This window comes from Herpailurus yagouaroundi, unplaced genomic scaffold, assembly GCF_014898765.1.
Source record: "Herpailurus yagouaroundi ecotype Mexico unplaced genomic scaffold, PumYag 197, whole genome shotgun sequence".
Classification (NCBI taxonomy): domain Eukaryota; kingdom Metazoa; phylum Chordata; class Mammalia; order Carnivora; family Felidae; genus Herpailurus; species Herpailurus yagouaroundi.
The window spans coordinates 22,600,593-22,625,599 of NW_024412428.1; the positions used below are offsets into that span (position 1 = coordinate 22,600,593).

Genomic DNA, 25,007 nt, shown 5'->3' on the forward strand with positions numbered 1-25,007 from the left:
TCAGGTCGATTGCACAGGGACATTATCACACCAGCTGCTCTGCTCTGCAATTAGCAGGCCTGGTATGGAATGTTCAGAGTAAGTTGGAGTTCCCGTGGACTCTGGACATTTGCCTTTCTGAGTCTCTGCCTTTGACTTTCCCTTTGGGAATCATGCCATAAAGGTCACTGTTTCCTGTTCCAAATACTCCTTTTAGTTTCTGTTTTGTGAGAACTCTGCATAAAGCTTTTTCCCTTGACCATTTGTCCTCCCAAGGCTGAGATTGCTTCTGAAGTGGAGAGAATTGAATAAACCCAGGATTCCTTTCTGGGAACTGGGCACTTGTCATCGAAGAGTGAAGTGTCTTTGGAGAAGCTTGTGGCACCAGGATTTGAGGTGAGAGAGGAGAAAGGGGGCTCAGCCCATTATTTAAAACCTGCATTTGCTTCTTGTCAAAATGCTCATTGGCCATCTGGTAGGTGACCAACTGTGCCAATTTGTCTGGGTTTGAGGGGTTGCCCAGGGCATGGGACTTTCAGTGTTAAAACTGGCAAAGTTCCAGGTAAACTGGACCGGTTGGTCATACCAGTATGGGTTTAGGACTGTATGAATCCTTTCTTTGCTCCTGTCTCTCTCTATAGTTAATTGTTCTTCCTTTTACCGCAGATCTGCCAAGTGTTGTTTCTTATGCGTCCTAATAAAACCCATGATGTCTGAAAACAATTACATATTAAGGATTTACTACATTTCACATGTGTTAACCATGGAAAACCTTTCATTTGAGTTTAAAAATCACATAAAAAGGTGCCTGGGTGGCTCAGTTGGTTAAGGGTCCCACTCTTGATTTCACATCAGGTCATGATCTCAAGGTTCATGAGTTTGACCCCATGTCTGGCTCTGTGCTAACAGTGTGGAGTCTGTTTGGGATTCTTTCTCTTCCTCTCTCTCTGTCCCTCCCCAACTTGTACTTTCTCTTTCTCTCTCAAAATATAAACTTAAAATTTTTTTTTTAAAAAAAAAATCAAAAAAAAAAAAAAAAAGGAAATTACCTAAACATGAACTTGAGACAGGCATGCCTGCACAGTCTACCATAATAATTTATCATCGTTTCTAGGCACAGAGTGAAGGTGGACTGTTATGTGCCATGTCGGATGCTGGGGAAATGGGGAGCTGAATGGATACACAAGAGTTACCAGTGTTGGGCAAGTGGTGTAGGAGGCTAAGGAACAAAGTGATTTCTGTGGGCTGGGACTTAATGCTGGGAGAGGCTTAAAACAGGAAGTGGGATGTGGAGAAGACTGGAGAGGAACCCAGAAGAAAAGGTAGGCTCTAGATGAGAAGACTATTCCAGGCAGAAGAAAGCAGCTGCCTGTAGACTCAGGAATGTGTGGGTGGGATCTGTATAGGCAAGTTGCCCTGAAGCCGAGTTTTCAAATGGGTGATCAGTTTGAGGAGGGTGTGTAGGACCATTCTAGCATTTCTGTACTGCTGCTTTTGCAATTACTCTAGACCCAGTGAGTACATCTTTACCAAACAGAGAGAGCCCTTCTTTCTCCTCCTGTCCCTCCGCCAGCTTTTGTAGGTTAGGCCTGGCATCTGTAAAGAATGACCTGACTTTCTCAGTAAATATTTGGGGTGCAAAGAACTGGAGCATTGTCAAAACTCTGTGTGACTACTCCACCCTTCCTCCTATTGAGTCCAGCACAGAGTAGGGCGGACCACAGAGTGTGGCCAAGGAAACTATCCTTCACCCCCTTGTAAACAAGCTTTGGCACAGAGACTTGGAGCACCAGCCCCTGCGCCCCAGTTCTCAGCAAAAGCAGCGAACATTTGTAGGTGAAATGGGGCTGTTAAAGGACTACTGGTCTCCCTTATGCTGTAATGCTCATTAGTGGGTTTTCAGTGACCTTATCATAGACTGGACGTAGCAAATTATCACAGCTCAATTTTACCAAAATGACCTTTGCCTTACACAAATCCCATTGTTCTTTATTGAAAAGAAACTCTTTCAATCTGAGCAAAGACAACGTGAAGATGTGTTGGGAAACCAGATACAACCGTCATCATAAATGGTGATGACCAAGGAAGACAGAGGTAAAAGCAGAAAGTGCCTTCAGTGAGATTTGGGAGGAGGGACACCAGGGAGGTTCTTGTACCTCTTCCACAGCTTTCCAGCTAAAAATTCCTGCTCATGTAAAGAAGAGCTTTAATCTGTAAATTCTCCTGGGAAGATTATGCCTGTCTTTACTCTCACACTAAAGAGACTGCATCAATACTTTCCCTTTGGTGAGGAATAGGTAGGGACTTCAGTGCTTAAAAAGAAGTATCTGTAAATATGAAAAAATGCTGCCAAAAAGAAGGCTTAGCATCTTAAAATCAAATTCTTTGCATCTAAATTTTTTTTGGGGAAATTTGTTATAGCTTTTATCTGAAATGGGTTGCATCACAACAGCACTCAGGAAAACTGTCTTTTATTTTCCTTGTTTTGGATTTGTAGTTCTTTAATACTCTATGGTCTTCATGGTCTACCATCTCCCTTTCGTTGTTCAGTTTCCTTCCTTTGCTCTCAAACTCTTTTGTAAACTATTTTAAACTGTCCCATTTCTGCTCCTGAATTTCCCCCTTGGTTCCCAGTGGTTGTGTTTATTTATTAGCTCACAATGATTGCTTCCTTTCTCAGGTCTGGAGAAGTGTGACTGTGCTAAGGTGCATGGATACAAGACATAAATATCATTGAATTGATGACTGCATCTACTAAAAATATTGGGATCATCTTTCTGCTTTCATTGTTTTATTTGAAAACATAGGTTGACAACTGATACTTCTGTACTGTAAAAAATGGGAGGGAAATTCCATTAGACGGTGTGGATTAATCAGACACACTTTTCTTTAAAAACAAAAACCCTACCTTGATAATTACTTCCTGTGCCTGTTGGTTCTTAATCATAGCTGCAGCTGAAACTCCTCTCCCCACAGTCTCTGGTATCTTTTAGTCTCTGGTATCTTCTTACCCACATCTCTTTGTAAATCATTATTATTATTATTTTTTAATTTGCAATTGGTTCTGCCCTTGGTAGTGTCAGTTAAAACACTCTCATTGGAATTAAATGCCAAGGTATGGTGTTTGCAATTAGGTTAAATGTTTCCTTGGAATGGGTCCAATTGTTTTTTATCTTTTTTGATAAGCAATGGCTTTCAAGGTCCTGGCTTGAAGATTCTTATTTTGAATTAGGAATCCTTATCTCTACATAATTTGAACAATCCCAGACTATACAGGCATTGCGTAGGTCCACCAGACAGTTCTCCATTAGCACTGCTCAGTGTGAAAGTCTAGAGAAGAACTTAGGCAGTCATGGTGGACCAGGCAGCTTAACCAAGAACATCCAAAGTATCTACTAGGAGAATATTCTAACATTTATGTCAGTTTAAATACCCCTGGCAAGTCATACTGTTCTCTAAAAGTTCAGTCAGTCCTGGTTCATGGCTCAAAGCACTTTGTGTGTATCAGCCCATTAGCCCTCTGCATTCCTCTGAGTCAGAGAGCTGACAAGTGGAAATAACCCCATTTCCAAATGTGGACTCCAATGCACAGAAAGCTTAAATAACTGCAACGGGATCACTAATTCAAGCAGCAAAACAGTACACACATGGCACCAAGAGCATATCACAATGTTCCATAGGGTTGGATGTAGTAACAACCTCTGCCGGTGTTCCTTTGAGGGGCAGAGACAGCATCTGTGACAAGATAAAGCACCTCTGCCTGGACTCCTCTTTATCCCTAATGCTTGGAATAAAACCAGCTGACTTCAGACAACATCATTCATGTAGGGAAGTTTTGTTTCCTGGGCCATCCCCTCTCTGAGCCAATTTTCTTTCAGCCATGGCCAAGAGTATGGACGCTAGGACTAGAAATGCCAGCGTTCGAACCTTGATCCTACCAGTATGACCCTGAGCAAGTTTCTTAATCTCTCTATGACTCAGTTTCATCATCTGTAAAATGGTGATTAGTAATAGTATGTACCTCAGACAGGGTGCTGTGGGGATCAAATATGCTAATTCATGTAAAGCACTTAGAACAGAACCTGGCACATAAGTACTCAATAAATATTAGTTGTTTCTCTTGTTATTTAATATGCTTCCTTTCCTTTTCTGGGAAGCCTTTTCATTCCAGGGCCTTCACATTCTCTTACTTCCTCTTCCCATCAAAATAGCAAAGGATCCAGTATCAGCTATTAACATTTTAGTGAGACCAGCTGGTTTCCTTATCAAGCATTGTCTCCAATTGTGGAATGAAAAACTTGATTCCCTGTTTAAGGAAGTTGGGGTACCACAAATGTTTTGAGGTAGTAGGGGAAAGTGGGAGATGAGAACGAAAAATCTCAATTAGCCTCAAAGATATCTGAAGGAACCTGCTCAAGTATTTACCAGGCCCCTTTTCTGCTAAAGAGCAGGTCTACCTACTTGACCAGACCCCCTTCCTTCTTCTAAAATCCCTCTCCATCCCTATTCTGTTCCTTCCTATCTCAACACGAACAACTTTCCCTTTCCTCACCCTTAGTATTTTATCCTTCTTTCCTCTCACTTTAGACCAAGACCTTTAAATGCCAGGAATGCAGGGCCTGTTTTCACGAGTCTTCTGCTCCATCAGCCACGTCTGGCCTTGGTTCTCTTTGTCCCAACCCTGCTTTGCCATGATGGTACTATTTTGAGGACCAAAAGTGAGAAGAGTTAAGCTATGAAAGTAAAATTTGCATATACCAGTTATGCCTGATTGTCTACTGGCATAATAATACAGACTTTGTATTATTAAATCTATAAAACATTAACTTTATTTTTTATTTTTTTATTTACATTTATTTATTTTTGATAGAGAGAGACAGAACACAAGTGGGGGAGGGGCAGAGAGAGAGGGAGACACAGAATCCGAAGCAGGCTCCAGGCTCCAAGCTGTCAGCACAGAGCCCGATGTGGGGCTCGAACCCACGAACTGCAAGATTATGACCTGAGCCGAAGTCGGAGCTTAACCAACTGAGCCACCCAGGTGCCCCTAAAACATTAACTTTATTAATCTCTATTCTGAAATAACAAAACTGTTCACATATGCTTGGCGTTCTTAATTAGTCGCTGTCTGTAGCCTTATCATTTGATCACAGCCTTGTCCACGGCATTTTTCCTGCCAGGCATGTGTAATTAAATACATGTAGTTCAACTCCTAACCCTTTGCTACAAGGGGAAGACTAAGGCTGAGGAATGGAGAGGAGAAGGGACCCCAGGGGAGGGTAGACGTGAGACAAAGAACTCCCAGAAGCCAGGGATAACTTTCCCCCAGGCCTTTCCCTCAATGTCACCACCCAGAGGTAATATCTGAAAACCACAAGCCTTAAAAATTAATGAATCTCAGATTTAACCTATAGTCATCCTTGAATGACAATCTACATTTCAGAGCCTTTTTCTTAACATAAATAGAAATTACAGTTCATATCACATGTTTAAATGACTTAAGCAATTTAACAAAAACCCTGGCCAGTTCTTCTTAGAGTGCTAGGCAAATTCGAGGTGGTTAATTTCTTAGTCAAAGTTTTCTCACCTGCTTTTTATGTCCTTTGTTTAAAATAATATTATTTGTATTAATATATGAAATACACAGGCACTTAAATTTTTTACTCACTATCTCACCAATGTTCTATTATTCATGTTTTAAAAGCTTCTGTGTATATTCACAGTAGCTCCAAATAACGGATTTTTAAAGTTTATTTATTTATTTTGAGAGAGACAGTGGGAGTGAGCAAGGGAGAGGGAGAGACAGAGAGAGGGAGAGAGAGAATCCCAAGCAGACTCCACACTATCAGTGCAGAGCCCAATGTAGGGCTCAAACCTACAAACTGGGAGATCATGGCTGGAGCTGAAACTAAGAGTCAGACACTTAGCCTACTGAGCCACCCAGGTGCCCCCCAAATAACAGATTTTTATTTCCTTGAAGCAAGTCTCCTGTTAACTGTTTCCCATGACACTGTCAGTCATAAACCCTTCAAATAAAATCAAGATCACACTTGTTGGCATAGACACCAAGCGTTAGAAGGAACGCCTTCAGCGGGCCCAACTTTAAACGTTGCCTCTGGTTATTCTAGCACAAGTGGGAAGTATGCCGGACCTCACTATAATCAGTTTAGGACATACAGTGTTGTTGTTGTTGTTAAGATTTTATTTTTCAAGCACTCTCCATACCCATCATGGGGCCAGAACCCACAACCCTGAGATCAAGAGTCACATGCTCCACTGACTGAGTTAGCCCGGTGCCCCTAGGAAATATAGCTTTTATTTTTGGTCCAATAATGCAATGGTTTCCAAACTATGTTCCATAAAAACTTTAGATCAGTGAGGGATTTTTGAGCGTCTTAGAAAAAAAGGGCATATCGCAGAATATGCTTTTGATTTGTGTCCCAGTTCATCTTTTCCAATCACCACCCCGTGACCAGTTACTACTCTATGAGCAATTAAGTAGAAATCTTGCTTATGTTTGGACAAATAGGTTACGATTCACATTTTATAAGTCAGGTCATACTTTATATGTTTGCTATTTATCAAGTATGTATTATATGCCAGCATTGACTTGGATTATTCACATTAGTCTTAACAACTCTGTGACATAGGTCCCCTTATTATCCCCTTCAACAGATGAAGAAGCAGAGACTTAGGAGATGAGGAAACTTGCTCAAAGTCTCAGAGAAAAAGAAATCAGGTCAAGCCTGAAACCCTAGCATTTAGCTCCCAAGTCCATGCTCTTTAAACACCCTGCTCTGTTACCTCCTTAACAGAGGCAATTGCTGCAGAATAATCTACAAATCAAGCTTTCCCTTTGTATGGTATGTTTGGCCCTCCTCTCCAACATACCCCCCTTGATGAACGTATGAATTATAAGCTTGGCATTTGTGTGAATCATCTACCAAGGGGCACCCTTGTGTAAGAGAGTCCCAGAGCTGTTTTCCATGCAGTTTTAGTTGGGAGTCTATCTATGTTCCCAAGTTCCACAGGCCAGGAGAATGGCAAAGACTCTGTTATCCGATGACCTTTCTTATGGCACAACCTCCTCCCAAAGGTCAGCATTGCTCAGGGAGGGGAACTACAGGCCTTCCATGCCCCCAGCTCCTTCAGTTCATGGGCATGCTGTTTTTGGAGACTGCCCCCTCATGGCTGCTTATAGGTCTGCAGGGGCCTTCATGAGGAGGCCATTTCTCCATTTGTTGGAGGGATCAACGGATTACTGTTCTCTTATTATTCCATTTTGTCAGTGTCTGAGTTGCCATGGAGGGATACAGGTTTTGCTGTGGGTGACCTGACCAAATCCTTCAATAGCAACAAATGGTTCCCTGGAACTCACCACTGCCACACTGAAGCTTGCAAGCAAGGCCACACTGACTGCATTCCCAAATCCCCTCCACCCCTCATTCCCCCACAAGTCTATCCATTATGAGGACTGCTCAGTGGCCCAAGAAACCCATAACCCAGTCTATGTCCAATAGATAGAGCCGTTGCCTCTCAGGATTGCTACTCCATGGACAGGGTGTACCAAAGGGTATAACTGCCCATTTATCTCTCAATCTTTTCCAATAGACTAGAAGCTCCTTAAGGGCAGTTACAGTTAATCACACATTGTTATAAGCAATGTGATGGACTTTCTGAGCACTAAGGGGGCACCTGCAAATGGCCTTGATCTTTCCATTTTCTCTTTGGGTCAGGCATATTCCATCTCATTGTGACCTCTGACCAACCTCACTAGGCTCTTCAGGGTCTGGGCTAAAGTTCAATTTATAAAAGACAAGTGGAAAATGCCACACCCTTTGATAATGAAACCAGCCCACTTCAGAAGCAAAAGTAATACTGAGAGAAAACATGTTTTGCAGCTTGGGTCAGCTTTCTTCCTTTCTTTTTTTCAAATGAATTACTTGAAGCTTTGAAGCACTGGAAAACAGGAATATCTGAGTTATCAAGGCCCTTATCCAGTCAGTTCAAAATATTTATCCTGAATTACAAATTCACTTTCTAGGCTTCAGTGGGTGCACTGCAGTGTTTACAGTTAAAGATGTCTCAGAACAATTATTTTGTCATGCACCTTAACTCTGAACATGTTGATGAAGCAAACTACCTTGTAGTTCTTTCTAAATGTTCTAGACCCAGGAGGACATTCATATTTCCAATGGATCTTAACTTGGAAGACCCCTGCTGCTCCATCACACCCTCTACAGGCTTCCTAGAATAACCATGGCTTAGACCTGCTTCACTTCCCTGAAGGCAACATTTTGCCCTCCATCCTACTGCTTCAAAAATGTATTAAATTAAAGGTCTTCACATTCTTGATTCACAATTCAGTCAATTCTTTTGCTCCACAAAACACCCTGATATTTGTAACAAACACCCTGAGTGTCTTGGCCCTTTGTTGGCCTGACCCAATAATGACTCAAATACCCCAAAAATCCTCTTGGTTAGAAGAGTGAATATAATTAGAACCTGATAGATTCTAGACACTCTGCTAGGTATTTTCATTTATATTATTTCATTTAACTCTCAAAATAATATTACAAGGCAGGTAGAGCAGTAGTTGGTACATAGTGGGCACTCATAAAACACTTGGTGAATGAGTGAAGAAATTACAATTTCTATCTTACAGTCTAGAAAACCACAGATGAAACAGATCATATCATTTTCTTGAGACCACTTGGCCAAGCAGGTCTGCCTCTTCCCTGGCCATGCCCTCTGTACCATGTGACTTCGGGCCTGTAAGTGTTAAATACACTCTCTGAGAAGGCTTATGTTGCGTCACCACTTGACGCCCTGAGGATTTTCTAAATCATTGTAATCAACACTTACTAAGCCCCCTCAAGTACTCAAAATCCTTTAATCCTCAAATGTGAAAACAAAAAGTAAGGCTTTATCTTTATGTCCATGTTAGATAAAAGTTTCTCTTGAACCTCATTGGTCTTGGATATCAATTATCCAAAGAAGTGTAGAGAAATTCTCAGGAAAATTCACAGGGCAAAATTAATTTTAATGGCTTTAATTTACACAAGAGCCATGAAGTAACACTAGCTTCTTGACACAGTCTTTGCCACATCGCCCTTTGTCTGCCCTGATGAGCTCCAACTCCTTTCCATACTTTGGGTTCCCTCCCTCTCCCTTCTGCTCCCCAGAGTGCTCCTCTGCGTCCTGAGACTTCCACGGCTCCCTCCCACCTCTCAGCTTATTCCTATCTGTGAGCCATTATTTATGACCCATCCTACACCCTAAAGACTTCTGTGTCTCCTAGGATTTTGTGTATGTGGTGTGTGTGTGTGGGGGGGGGGGGTGTTTCCCCATGACTTATTAAAAGTAAGGCCATTCTTATTTCACATACAGTCTTCCTCCTCTTCCAATAGTGGACAATTGCTTTAGTGGACATTTGTGGCACTGGCTATATAGTCCTTAGTATTATCTTCCCAATTGGATTGGACATTTTTTGCCCCGTCTTTTTTTTTTTTTTAATTTAAATCCAAGTTAGTTAAGATATAGTCTAATAATGATTTCAGGAATAGAATTTAGTGATTCATCACTTACATATAACACCCAGTGCTCATCGCAAGTGTCCTCCTTAACGCCCCTTGCCCATTTAGTCCACCCTCCACCCGACCACTCCAGCAGGCCTCAGTTTGTTCTCTGTATTTAAGAGTCTCTTATGGTTTGTCTCCCTCTTTGTTTTTGTATTATGTTTGCTTCCCTTCCCTATGTTCATCTGTTTTGTATTTTAAATTCCACAAATGAGTGAAATCATATGATATTTGTATTTCTCTGACTGACTTACTTAGCGTAATACTTTCTAATTCTATCTATGTTGTTGCAAATGGCAAGATTTCATTCTGTCCCATCTAAGATACTCCTAAACCTGTCTTAATTGTTCCTAGGTGTAAGAAGTAGGTGGTGAAAGTTCTACTAAGTACTCTTGATAAGCCACTCTCATTCCCTTCTGGGCACCAAATAGAAGAGGAGCTTCTGAATTTCTACAAAAAAAGAATAATCATCCTGGTAATAGCAATGTATACAGTTCTCTTTGTATCCTTAAACTGCACTTTGGGCCATGTTCCTCAAATTCATCAAGCTCAAAGATGAACTCCCCATTTCTCCAGATCTGTTCCTTCTCATGTCTTCTTCACTAAATTGATGATACTACCTTCCCCACATCACCACCTAATTTAATCATTTAACTCTTCTCCATCTCCCTACCTACACTTCCCTCTCATCTAAATTCAATTAGTCAGCCCTTGTTATTTATCTACTAAATATATTTGAAGTTGTCTACTCCTTTTCATTCCCCACTCTTCCTATCTTGGTTCAGACCCACATTACTACTTCCCAGGACTGTTGCAATATTTCTTTACCTGGTTTCCTTCCTCCTGTCTCTCCCAACTCCCCTCCAACCCATTTGCTACATGATTGTGTTGCTCTCTTGCTTAAAAAGCACTCGGTGACCTCTTATAAAACCAAGTCAAATTTTATGGATTTCTAGCTTAATTGAATCTAATCAGAAAAACTTTATAAAATCTCTAGGATCTCTTGTTAAGATTTTCTTTGTAGCTAAATACATGACCCATATTAGTAGATGCTTCATCAAAATAGAAAAGAATATATGGTGATTGTTTCTATCTCACAAAGAGAAAGGTCTATATTCACCTTTTGTAGTGTCCATATCCTAACATGTTTCTACTAAATTGAGCTTGATTAAATTTTTCCATAGAATGTTATTTTGTGTTTATTTGATATTTGGAATTTAAAAATCTACTTACCAATGGCTATATTATAATGGTGTTTTGTCAGTTTCCTTATGTTTCTAGTTTTGGGGGGTTTGTTTTTGTTTTTATAATTGGAAGATATAGTTAGTGTACTCATTTTTGCAGTTAGGAAAACATTTTTGTTGAAAAAACTTTTACCATTTTTTTTTTTAAGTCTTGGAAATAAAAATGTCTTTCATGATATGACTTTCCTTTAACCCTCCAGACTTTTCTTCTGCTATTCCCTACTTTTCTCTTTACATTCTACTAATACAGCCTGCTTCTGGTAGTTCAGCTCCCTTCAAATACACTTGTAGTTTTGCTCTTCCTGACATTCCTGTGTAACTATGACTTGACCTTTATGTCTGAGCTCAGCTGTTATATCTTGAACCTCTTTGTAAACCCATAGCGCCTGTGCTTACTTGTCTTCTCCCTTTCCACCTTATGTTACCTGTGTACATGTCTGTGTTTCTCACTAGACTGTAAGTCCCTGAGAACATGGGCCAGATCATCATTTGTTTTGCTGCTACACAAGGCCTGAAACATGATAGGTTGCTTAATTTTCTTGTACTGTACCCAGCCAAACTGATCTCCCAATGGTCATCACACTTGGGAGCCTTGTCCCATTCTGCCCCTTCTTCCTGATGTCCAACATGATTGATCAGCCTGGGTTTCCATCATCCCTTCACTTCCCCCTGGCTCTTTACCTCTTCACCAGGAGGTAGCTGCTCTTCCAGGTTCTTTTGCCACATCTTCCAAGAGTAACCACCTCAGGATTTGTGCTGTCTTGCCTCAGAAGTGGTTTCTTGCCATTCAGCATCACCCCCTGGAGACTGAGTGGGAGAGAAATGGGTCCATCAGACATGAGACCATTCAATACTTTTTGTTCTGAATCTATGCTCTTGAAGCTACTTTTGGATCGTAGTTGGACTAACCACATTGAAAAGTAGTTGATCCGTAAACCCGAACATCTGTGATCACTCAGGAGTTATATTTTTCATTATAACTGCATTAATTTGCATTCCATTTTAATTAATTCACTTCTTGAAGAATTCACTTGTATAACCATTACTGTTTTATTCAAATTCCTTAAGTTGCAAGAAATAAAACTCAATCAAACTAGCTTGTGTAATGGAGCAGGGGTAGGATCCTTTCGATGCAGCAATAAGGGAGACAGAGATCATGGGAATTTATGAACAGAGCACAGGATAAAGCTGACTGAACCTTTTGGGAATTGAACCTGGAAAACTGTCAGGAACTGGGCTGCTAGGGACTGACACTCGCTCCCCTCCCTCTCTCATGGGCCACATGTACTCTTCTTTCCACTACCCTTTTCTTTCCCTGTACTCTTCATACCTTTTCCTTTTCCTCACAGCATCCTTACCGCCTTATAAATCTGGCTTACACAATTTATCATGGCCTCTTTGGCTTTTCTCTGTGTTAATTTCATTCTCTCTCTCTCTCCTTAATTTTTCACAAAGAGAGTTGATGCCAGGTTATCTTTTCAAGCTGTGGATAAATGTATCTGTAATCAGTCAACCTTCCTCCATCTCTACGGCTACTATTTGGTCAAATGACTACCATTTCTCACCTGAATTACTACGAGGATTTTACTACCACTGTCTTCCTCCCCTCCCAGTCCATTTTCCACACACTTCAGAGATTTCCCATTGTTTACATGATAAAGTACAGATATTTTAACATTCTTTTTTTTTTAACGTTTATTTATTTTTGAGACAGAGAGAGACAGAGCATGAATGGGGGAGGGTCAGAGAGAGGGAGACACAGAATCTGAAACAGGCTCCAGGCTCTGAGCTGTCAGCACAGAGCCCGACACGGGGCTCGAACTCATGGACCGCGAGATCATGACCTGAGCTGAAGTCGGCTGCTTAACTGACTGAGCCACCCAGGTGCCCCTTAACATTCTTATAATACACTTCATGTTGTAGCCTCATGACCTGGTCCCTAGGTACCTCACCAGCCTCATTTCTTACTTCTCAATCTTGTACTCTACCTCCCATCATACTGAAATTATTTAAGTTGCTTAAAATATGCTATGTTTTCCCTCACCTCTGGTTATATGCTGTTCCTTCATTAGGAAAGCTCTTCCTCTTCTAGAACTGGACTTTTCTTACTTAGTCTTCAGCTCTCAGCTTAAACATCACTTCTTCCAGGAAGTCTTCCTTGATCAGGTTACTTGGCTATGCTATTATATGCTCCCATAGCACTGCACTTTCCCTATCTTAGCAAAATAACTTATGTTTGCCTATTTAATTGTCAGTCTTTATAGGTAGAGTGTAAGCTTGAGGGTAGCAAGGAAGGTGTCTGTTTTGCTCACCATTATATCCCTGGCACATAACAGTCACTTCATAAATATTTGATAAAGGGCACCTGGGTGGCTCACTCACTTAAGCATCTGACTTCCACTCAGGTCATGATCTTATGGTTCACGAGTTCATGTCCTACATCAGGTGAGCACAAGCCCCACTTTGGGTGAACATGAGCCCCACTTCTCTCTCTCCCTCTCTCTGGCCCTCGTGGGATTCTCTCTCTCCCTCTCTCTCTGCCTCTTGCTCACTTGTGCCCTCTGTCTCTCAAAAAAAAAAAAAAAAAAGATGACAAATGAGTGTGGCCCAACCTTAGGTCACTGATACTATTAGATATTGGGAGCAGGGGCAGTTCATGACTTTGTTGGATGTACCTTTGTTCTAATTGATATATCTTAAGCAGATCTGTTAGAAGAGAAGCTTCCCTTCGTAGGGGCTGTAATCCTGATAGACAACATGATTGAAATGTTTAACACAGTTACTCAAAATCTGATTTGTCTCTGTGACCTTGAAGATCAAATGACTACTAGGTTGTTGGAATCTTGTGATGCTCACCTTAAAGCAACCTAATGACTGCCCTCTACACTCCCATTGTAACAAAACTAAAATATTAACTCCTTGCATGACCTGCAAGAGCTCTACGGGACACATGATGAGGCCTCTGTGTGACACGCTCAGCTCATCGAACCCACTGCTTCACTCACTATGCTCCAGCCTCCTCAGGGCCTCCTATAATTCCAGGTGTTAGGAAACAGGCCCTTTGTACTTGCTGTTCATTCTGCTTGGAACTATATTCCCTAGATCGCTGCACGGTGAGGTCCCCCTTTTTATCCTTTAGCTCTTACCTAAAATATCACCCTCCTCAGAGGCCTTCACTGGCCACTCTATGTAAAATGGCCCCCACTCCTTCATAATATTTATCATAAACTAAAATTATCTGGCATGTTTGCTCATTAATTATCTTCCATCCCCATTTAGAAGGTGAGCTCTAAAAGGGCAGGGAACTTGGGGCGCCTGGGTGGCGCAGTCGGTTAAGCGTCCCACTTCAGCCAGGTCACGATCTCGCGGTCCGTGAGTTCGAGCCCCGCGTCGGGCTCTGGGCTGATGGCTCAGAGCCTGGAGCCTGTTTCCGATTCTGTGTCTCCCTCTCTCTCTGCCCCTCCCCCGTTCATGCTCTGTCTCTCTCTGTCCCCCCCCAAAAATAAATAAACGTTGAAAAAAAATTAAAAAAAATAAATAAAAGGGCAGGGAACTTATTTGGTTCATCCTCTGCTGTATTGTAAAAATCTGGAACAGTGCTTACTATCACTGCTCAATAAATCACTGAATGGGGGCACCTGGGTGGCTCAGTCAGTTAAGTGTCTGCCTTCGATTTGGGTCATGATCTCACCATTCGTGGGTCCAAGCCCCACATTGGGCTTCCCGCTGTGCGCCTGAAGCCCGCTTCCGGTCCTCTGTCCCTTTCTCTCTCTGCCCCTCCCCCACTTGCACATGTGCTGTCTCTAGAGCTCTTTCAAAAATAAATTAATTAATAAGTTAATTAATTAAAACTTAAAAAAATATCACTGAATGAATGAATGAACAGGAAGGCCTGTGCCCAGAGTTGACACAAGATTTTTTTTTAATCTAACCCTCTTCAGTTTTCCACTACTGTATTATTTCCTGAAAGAAATGCGAGAAGGAGACAGTCTAGCCAAATGTTTGCCAACTGTCCCTGACAGAGGCCTGTGCACTATCTGCTCTTCCCTGCAGACTAGTCCAGGTCCTCATCTCTCCCTGATCCCTTCTGACCTTGACCCTTTGTCTTGTACCGACAGCCCAGGGCAGTGTCAGACCTTAGCAGTCTCTTTTTCCCTACTGCCTGGGGCCATTGTGAGTACTACCCAGGTCCCTGGGGTGCATGCGTACCCAACAGAAACCGTGTGAATATCAAGTATTACTTGGAATAAGAAAGAGGATTAGAGCTTTATAATCCCTGGACTTCTCCCCATTTCACCGTACTTGAGGCACCGACAGGGCCAGGCTCTCCAGTAGGACTGTGGCTGTAAAGTTGACTGACCAATATCTTAGGATGCAAGCAAGCCAAAAAGACATAATTTTGCAAAAGATTTAAATATGCCTCTGTCAGAATGGTCACTTGTCAAATGTTTATGTTCCACAATTCCACCATTTCACCTCTAAATCCAGCATTACACCCACAGCAGGACTGGTGTCTAAAGACTCAGGGAAGAACCACCGATGCAGCTAAAACTGAATGATCTAAATTCACTCAGAAATTGTAAGGCCTTTGTTGAGGAACCACACAGTGGTCCCGCCAGAGCCCAAGAAATACCTTTGGAGCGCTGTGCACAGCACATTGGCCCAGCAGGAGCATTGTGTACAAGTCGATCTTGGAAATGGATTGCCTGGTCATCCAGCAAATGAAGCATTATGCGTTTGTCTGGTTGAGAAGAGATAAAAAAGCATGGATCAGACAGAGTGAAATGTGGCCAACGTTTGGCAGGGGCTTTCCAATGAAAATAAAAGGTCCTAACAAAGAGTGGAGCTTGCATTTTCAGATCTCCTAGGAGGGAGAAATTGGTGTCTGTAATTAGAAATTTTATATCAGGTGTTAGATTCACAAAATGGGCAGGCCAGTCTCTGGAAGCCTGATTGCTGGGGACAGAGAGTCACTGTGCTCACTGCTGGCTTGGGGCGGCCTGAAGGGAATAACTTGCGGGTTGGTTGGAGGACCAGACCTGGCCGAAGCCCAGAATGTCAAAGAGCAACAAGTTATCCAAGAAGAGGCAAGGGCCAAGCACCAGAGAATCTGAAAAGACAAAGAAGCCACTGTTCTGCCCTGATGAGTGCCAAGATACCTCCGTTAACCTCATTGCTTTTATTCAAACACTTAGCAGGAAACTCATCCTTATGTCTTTAATGGGAAAAATCTTCTGGTTGGGGTCGAAATCAGATAACACAAGGATGGATGTATTTGAAAGTAAATGGAAAAATGGGAAAGAATGATGATGTCATTATACTAAGGGAATATAAATGGTCTGGGAATTTGGTCGTTTTGAGGTGGGTTCAATTCTTCATTTCCTGGCACTTCAATATTTATCTCTGCTTTTGCAGGGGATACAGTGACTCATTTGCACACAGGGTCATACAGTACTTTTTGGATTGTGATAAACATTCAGAGAGACAAGATTAAGGTGATCTGAGGCCAATTTTGCCAATTGAACTATAGTGTTTAGCTCTCACAAGGTGTTTTTCTAAATTAAATCAAATCAGTAAACATTTATCAGGCATCTGCGTATCGTGTGAGAGGCTAACACACGAAAATGAACAGGATTTGAAATGCAAGGAAATGAAAAACAAACCAGCAGCATGGAGATTATAGTTAATCTTTTCTGAATTGTGTCCACGGTTAGAGACAGGAAGGGAACTAACTTTCTATCAGCCAAAAAGGAAACTTTTCTGGGAAATCTCCCTCAATCTAGCCAAAATAAATATTTAGATCTCAGAGAAAACAAAAGTTAAAATGAATGTAAAACTGATCTTCACATTAAGATGCGAGGAAAGTCAACCAACTTCAATAAAAATGCTGAACCTTTACTATGTGGTAGGTAGTGGTTATATGAAATTAAAAAGAGATGGCCAACATTCATGAGGACAAATTTAAACGTGTTATTCCATGCAAAACAAAGTTCTTTTGTCCTCAAACTTTTATTTATTTATTTATTTATTTTGGTTGTTGTTTAAGGATGTTAAACGTAGAAGAATTTTTTTTAAATATTGTATTTGAAGTTCATGAATTTGGCACAATCTATTATGGATGCCTTGTGTGTCAACCGAAGCAATGTGGGTAAAGGTATAATTAGGTGGATTTGTATTTGGTTAATTGACCATACCCCAGCTGCATTGATTGTTGAATGATGTCTGCTGCATCCCAGAAGATTCTTAAAGGCACTAAAGCTATTGGGGCTAACTGAAACATCACATATTTTTGCTTTGGATTGGAACTGTTTTGACTTTATTCGGCAAACACTAGCAGAGAAAAACAGAAAAGAACATTTACAGTGTACGCAATTCATTCCTTCTTCCAACTACCTTAAATTCTATCCTCAAATCAGGTTATATCACCAGAAGACTATATGCCTGCACAACAGTAAATTAGCCTCTCACAAAATCATCCTTACTGGACCCAGAGCACTCTAGGAGGCAAGGCTTCCAGAAAAAAAAGCGGCATGAAAACTTCCTGATATGTTGGAACTTTTGGAAAAATAAATGAAGAATTATTGTAAGAGATTAAGAGAAGAAAGAGAATAGAAACTACTATAAAAACTAACAGTTGTATAGCAAGGGATTATGATATTAATATCCTACTTTGTTCTTCCCCGAGCAACAATTATATAAATTATAATATTGTAAGCATCATTGAGCAATTTAACATGGTTTAATGGTAGTTTGCCTGAAAAACATCAGAATTTTTAAAATAGACTTCTATTTTAGAATAGTTTTAGACTAACAGAAAAAATTATGAAGATAGTAGAGAGATTCCCATATACTCTACACCAGTTTCCTCTATTATTGACATACTCACCCCCACCCCGCCACTGCCCTGAGCCCAAGATGTCTTTAATTGTTTTAGCTCATGATACAAGAAATTGACGCTGCTAATATTAATGCATTTAGTTTATTAATCTTCAGGCACCCAAGAAACACTTAGCAATTTGTTTTACTTATGAGAAGAAATGAACCTGTATTTCCTTAGAATCTAATTAAATTTTTTTAAATGTTTATTTATTTTTGATAGAGTGAGAGAGAGACAGAGTGTGAGTGGGGGAGGGGCAGAGAGAGGGAGACACAGAATCAGAAGTATGATTATCCCCATTTGTAGACGGAGAATCTGAAACACAGAGGCCATAAGTCAATGGAATCAAGACTTAAACTGCAGTCTACAATATTGCAAAGGCTCCGATCTTTTAATTTGACTGCAGTGATTCTCGAGAGCACAAGAAAAGTCCCCTTTTATTTAGCTGTAGACAAACTGTACCTTCACGTTGAGTTGCTGTATATTATGAAGGACCAACTAGAATGTGTGAAAGAGATGATAGAGTAATGAAACATCTAGAAACCCTTTTAAATGAGGTGCTACTGAAGGAACTAGGGATGATTGGTATGGAAAGTAAAAAGCTGGGAAGAAATTACAGTAAAATGGAAACAATATGTGTTTCTTAATGGAAGGTTAAAAGGTGATTTTATTTTTTCTTTATATTTCCTAGATTTTTAAAGATGAACATGCTTTTCTTTTGGTTTGCCTTTATTTTTTATACTTTTTATAATAAGAAAAAACATTAACAAATCATAGTTAAGAGAAAAACTTGAGTGATGGAAGTTAACTAAACTTACTCTGGTAATCATTTCATAATATACACACATATCAAACCATTATGTTGTATAGCTTCAATTATACAGTATTATATGTCAATTGCATCTCAATGAAACTATAACAAAATAATGGTTATATATAAATATCCAGCATAATATTTAGCCTCTTTTTAAAAAATGAATTAAGGGGGGCGCCTGGGTGGCGCAGTCGGTTGAGCGTCCGACTTCAGCCAGGTCACGATCTCGCGGTCCATGAGTTCGAGCCCCGCGTCGGGCTCTGGGCTGATGGCTCAGAGCCTGGAGCCTGTTTCCGATTCTGTGTCTCCCTCTCTCTCTGCCCCTCCCCCGTTCATGCTCTGTCTCTCTCTGTCCCAAAAATAAATAAACATTGAAAAAAAATGAATTATTCAGGTTTTATTTTGAAATCTAAAACTGAGATTTTGAAATATATATTTGAAAACATAACCACTTTTTCCCTTGTTAATGCTATAAATACAGTTCACAGTGAGAAGAAAAAAAGAAAGAAGAAAACCTTGACAGCCTGTTCTGTGAAAGACAGATTAAATGTATTACTTATGACCTCAGAAGACAGTTTGGGTCCAATGTGTGAAAATTATCATCATGTACTTTGGGCTCAAAATAAATGAAAATGACTGACGGTTGAGGAAGCTAGCTTTCCTCTAGCAGAAAATGTTTAATCACAGGCTGGGGTCAGACTAGAGCAGATGACCTCCGAGATCTCTTTCAGCGTTTAATCCATAACCTGGACTTCTACTAATGAGCACAAGATTTCTTAAGTTTATTTATTTATCTTTGAATGAGAGAGAGAAAGAGAGAGACAGAAGAAGAGAGAGACAGAAGGAGATACAGAATCCTATGCAGGTACCAGGTTCCGAGCTGTCAGCACAGAGCCCAGAACAGGGCTTGAACCCACCAACCGTGAAATCATGACCTGAGCTGAAGTCAGACACTTAATTGACTGAGCCACCCAGGTGCCCCAAGCACAAGACTTTTTGAAGTTTATTTATTTATTTTGAGAGAGAGAGAGAGAGAGAGAGAGAAAGGATGAGAGAGAGGCCAGTGCAGAGCCTGACACAGGGCTTAAACTCACAAACCACAAGATCGTGACCTGAGCCGAAATCAAGAGTTGGATGCTTAACCAACTGAGCAACCCAGGACCCCCTCACCCCCACCCCGCCACTGCCCTGAGCCCAAGATGTCTTTAATTGTTTTAGCTCATGATACAAGAAATTGACGCTGCTAATATTAATGCATTTAGTTTATTAATCTTCAGGCACCCAAGAAACACTTAGCAATTTGTTTTACTTATGAGAAGAAATGAACCTGTATTTCCTTAGAATCTAATTAAATTTTTTTTAACGTTTATTTATTTTTGATAGAGTGAGAGAGAGACAGAGTGTGAGTGGGGGAGGGGCAGAGAGAGGGAGACACAGAATCAGAAGCAGGCTCCAGGCTCTGAGCTGTCAGCACAGCGCCCACCAAGGGCTGGAACTCATGAATTGTGAGATCATGACCTGAGCCGAAGTCAGATGCTCAACCAACTGAGCCACCCAGGCGCCCCAGAATCTAATTTAGAATGTCTACTCATTCAAACCAGTTTGTATTAGTTTCCTAGGGCTGCTGTAATAAATTGGCATAAACTGGGTAGCTAAAAACAACAGACATTCATTCTGGGCCAGAAGCCCCAAATCGCTGGCAGAGCTGTCTCCCTTGAAGGCTCTAGGAGAGTGCTCTTCCTTGCTTCTCCCTGGCCCTGGTGTCTGCGGGCGTTCCTTGGTTTGTGGCTGCATCACTTTAATTTTTTTTTTTTCAACGTTTATTTATTTTTGGGACAGAGAGAGACAGAGCATGAACGGGGGAGGGGCAGAGAGAGAGGGAGACACAGAATCGGAAACAGGCTCCAGGCTCTGAGCCATCAGCCCAGAGCCCGACGCAGGGCTCGAACTCACGGACCACGAGATCGTGACCTGGCTGAAGTCGGACGCTTAACCGACTGCGCCACCCAGGCGCCCCTGTGGCTGCATCACTTTAATCTCTGCCTCTGTCCTCACATGGCCTTCCCTTCTTCCAGGGTCTCCTCTCTGTGTCTCTCATAAGGACACTTGTCACTGGATCTAAGGTCCACTTGAATAACCCAGGGTCATCACATTTTGAGGTCCTTAATTTAATTAATTCTCCGAAGACCCTTTCTCCAAATAAGGTCATGTTTGCAGGTTCTGGAATGTGGACATATCTTTTTGGAGGTCTACCATTCAATCCACTATGCATCTGAGTTACAGGGCGCCTGGTGGCTCAGTCAGTTAAGCGTCCACCTCTTGATTTTGGCTCAGGTCACAATCTCACGTTTCGTGGGTTCAAGCCCAGGGTCGCTTTCTTGCTCTGCCGTGGCAGCACAGAGACTGCTTGGGATTCTCTCTCGCTCTCTCTGCCCCTCCCCACTCTCATGCTTACTCTCTCTCTCTCAAAATAAATAAACTTAAAAACATACTTAAAAAAGAAGTCAGTGAAATATTTTAACCATTCTCTATCTGACATTAACTCCTTACTCTAGTTTTTCCTTCCTCAATCCCTGCCAGTCTTCCTGCCCCATCGGCTTTCTTAGGAGTTTCTGCTTTCACTTCCTCCAGGAAGACTTCCTTGACCACTGTTGTCTTGTTCACCTTTACAGGCCCAGCATTTAGTGTAGTCCCTGGCATATAAACACGGCTTAGTAAACATTTATTGAAAAAACAAGTGAATCTATGAAAGGAGGCCAGTAATGCTGCCCACCTTTCTATTGAGTTACTGAGAAGCGGTTAGTTTTCAGAGACGCCTGGGGAATTTCAGGCAGAAGATGAGACTTTCTTTACAGAAGATCTGTTCATTCCAGAAGGCCTTTCCATTGAAACCACACCACAAATATTTAAAGGGAATAAGATGTGCAACCTAAGCTGTTTTTTTATTCTCAAGGCACAGGAATGTAGGGAGTTAAAGACAAATGCCATGCTTTCCACGGGGCTGATAATTTTAATGAACACTGAGCAGTTTGGGGCAGTGGGAGCTTTTGTGCTTTGGGACGTGGAGGATGAGTTCTTCTGATGAAGGTTTCACGATGTAACTAGGACAGGGGTGTGAAGGAGATAAGAGGCTTTATTCAGACGTGAAACTTCTCTTGATGTAGAGCAGCCCCAGTTAGATATACCAGAGATAACTTGACTTGTTAAAAGCAGTTTAAATGGCACATTTGAGGCTTTATAATTGATTTAAAAACTGATGTTGCTGGGGCACCTGGGTGGCTCCGTCAGTTGAGTGTCTGACTTCGGCTTAGGTCATGGTCTCGTGATTTCTGGGTTTGAGCCCCACCGTCGGGCTTTTGCACTGACAGCATGGAAACTGCTTCAGATTCGCTGTCTCTCCTCTCTCTCTCTCTCTCCTGCCCCTCCCCTGCTCACACTCTCGTTCTCAAAAATAAATAAACCTTTTAAAAAACCCACAAAAACTGAAATTGCTGTCTTAAAAACCAGCAAATTGCTGGGAACCCACCCCTTCCCCCCAGTAGCTTTCTGAGAGGTAATTCATGGTTTCAAAAACTATAAATGGTGTTTTTGAGATGGAAGCTTGATCCTGAATTGAGTGGTATTTTTACCTGGGATTAGGGGCTCTGAAATAGAATGTCAAGGTTTTTTGCTTCTTAAAGACAGTTAATGAATGTATTTGGTCTGTTTTCCTTTTCTCACTGCCTGACTACGGGGAGAGAATTGCCTGAGTCTGACTCTCTACCCCACTCTTAGTGAGTGTGATCTTGAACATGAGCCTTCAAACTTACTTCGGTGACTGGCTGGGGAAATAAGCTTCCGGACTAGTGTTTGTTGGGTTGCAAAGTAACCATGAGTGTCTACTACTATGCTGCAGAATATTGCATTTCTGGTTGAGGATATTATAAATATTTGGAGTTGCTTTTGAGAATCCTTAAGGAGAATGTGGACAGAAAAGACAGAAAATAAGGCTTTACCATTTAGAGGCAAAACTACAGATATCTACCTTTTGTTTTCAGCATCTTTGGTGATTTTAGCACCTCTGTCAACAACAAATCCGGTAATAGTCATAGGTGCCCACTCTGGCACTGGGCCCCAGCCTTCTGGCACTGGGGCAATATCACTGAGCAAAAGACCAGAAATTCTGACTTCATGTAGCCTACATCCCAGCAGAAGAGATAATTAGCAAAACACACATCAACTAACTTTTTTTTAAGTTTATTTATTTTGAGACAGAGGGAGAGAATGAGCATGGGAGGGGCAGAGAGAGAAGGAGACAGAGGATCTGAAGCAGGCTCTGCACTGACATCAGAGAGCCCAAGGCAGAGCTTGAACTCACAAACCATGAGATCATGACCTGAGCTGAATTGGAATGCTCAGCCAACTGAGGTGTCCCCTCAGGGCAGGTGCCCCCACCAACTAACTTATATAGAAGGTTAGAAAAGGACAAACGCTATGGAAAAAAGTAGAGCAGGGGAAAGGGTATAGGATGTGGGGGTAGATTGCAAGTAGGAAAAAGGATGGCCAGGTGGGCTTCTTTGAGAAAGGGCTGTGCCTGCAGATGTGAGGGGAGAAGCAGAGAGAACAGCGCGAAGGCAATCCCAGGAAATGCAGCTGAGGCACGATGGAGATGTGGACCTGAGATTGGAAATGGAAAGATGAGGGGCAGCTGGGTGGCTCAGTTGGTTAAGCGTCTGACTTCAGCTCAGGTTATGATCTCAAGGTTCATTAGTTTGAATCCCGCGTCAGGTTCTGCTGACAGCTCAGAGCCTGGAAACTGCTTCAGATTGTGTCTCCCTCTCTCTCTGCTCCTCTCCCATGCACACTCTGTCTCTTTGTCAAAAATAAATAAACATAGGGGCGCCTGGGTGGCGCCGTCGGTTAAGCGTCCGACTTCAGCCAGGTCACGATCTCGCGGTCCGTGAGTTCGAGCCCCGCATCGGGCTCTGGGCGGATGGCTCAGAGCCTGGAGCCTGTTTCCGATTCTGTGTCTCCCTCTCTCTCTGCCCCTCCCCCGTTCATGCTCTGTCTCTCTCTGTCCCAAAAATAAATAAACGTTGGAAAAAATAAATAAACATAAAAAAAAAAAAGAAGCGGAAAGATGAGACATGGACAACTTCTGGGCATGTCCTGAAGGCAGAACTATCTGGATTCCTGATGGACGTGATGTATGAGAAACAAGGAAAACCCTATGTCTTTTGCCTGAAAAATCAAAGTGAAGAAGCTGCCATCAACTGGGCTGGGGGGGGGGGGGGGTGGTTGGGGCTGCAAGAAGTGTGATATGTGTGTTGGGCGAGAGGGGACGTAGATCAGGAATTCGGGTTTGCCCATATATTTGAGACACCCAGTGGGAACTGTAACAGCCCTCCAGCTGCTCTTAAGGACTAACTTGCTTCAGTCTTACACACTCCTCGCTTGCTGACCAAAGTTCCCTGGTGTGTAGCAGAACTAACCCACTTGCCTTGAGACCTGCAGACCGCTGGCCTAGAGGAGTGAAGGACGAAGCTTCCCCAGAAGGTAAGTCCTGACTGTATCTCCAAACAGCTGCGGCTGATGCCAGCAAGTCTATTCAGGGTCAGGTCCACCTCGGACTAACCGCCAGGGCACCTGCTTCTCCCGCCTGGAGCACCTTCCTCCGTTTCCCAAGTCTTTCCCTTTAAAACCGTCCAGCTTCACCTAGACAGGGAAGATAGTGTTTGGGACATTAGCCCACTGTCTTAGGTTACCAGCTTCTGAATAAAGTAAACTTTCCTTTCCCCCCATTACCTGTCTTTCAAATATTGATTTTCCAGCAGAGTGTAGCCCCACGTGAGCTCAGAACCGGTTCTCTGTGCAGTAACAGAAGGATCTAGTAGGAACTGGGCATACAAGCCTGAATTCAGAGGACAGGTTGGGGAGGGAAATACAAATTTTGGAGTCAGCATACAGACAGTGTTTAAAGCCCCTGGACTGGGTGAGATGATCAAAAGTGAGCTGGGGAGGTGAGGACTTAGAAGTGTCTCCCAACCATTCCTCTGTCTAGAGGTCAAGGTTGAGTGGAGGAATCAGCCAGAGAGATGGAGAGGGGAGATCAGAGAGGAAGGAGAGCAACAAAGAGAGACCAGCATGCTAGAACCCAAGTGGAGAAAGTGTTCTCCAGGATAAAGGAGGATGTTAACAGGTCCAGGGCCTAGGAGCCACCAAGGTTGGTGAGTGCTGACCATTACATTTAGCAGCATGGCAGTCTTCAATGACCTTTACAATCTGAGTTTTGGTGGGAAAATGAGGATGAAAACTAAGTGAAATGGGTATAAGGAAGAAATGGAATTGGAAACAAAGTATTTTGGTAACTCCTTGTAGGTGTTTTGCTGCAGAGGGGAACAAAGAAGTAAAGTGGTTGCTGGTAGGGAAAGTAGGGTAAGAATATTCTAAAACTAGGAAAGTAGCAGGTATGGCGATAGGAATAAGTACAGGATGAAACATTGTCATTTGGGAGGTAGGAGGACTACGGTGCCTTC

At 42.1% G+C, this 25,007-nt stretch overlaps 1 protein-coding gene across 2 annotated transcripts in view; it reads left to right on the plus strand.

Annotated features, from left to right (window-relative positions):
- Nucleotides 1-250: 250 nt before the first annotated feature.
- Nucleotides 251-25,007, plus strand: part of MED4 (mediator complex subunit 4) — a 46,502-nt gene continuing 21,745 nt past the window's right edge. The window contains exon 1 of one of the 2 annotated variants that reach the window (XM_040448426.1): nucleotides 251-375. The gene's annotated coding sequence lies outside the window, so the exon portion shown is untranslated. Of the gene's footprint in view, nucleotides 376-23,953; nucleotides 24,028-25,007 lie in introns of those variants that run through there. The other variant, XM_040448425.1, reaches the window with a different exon arrangement.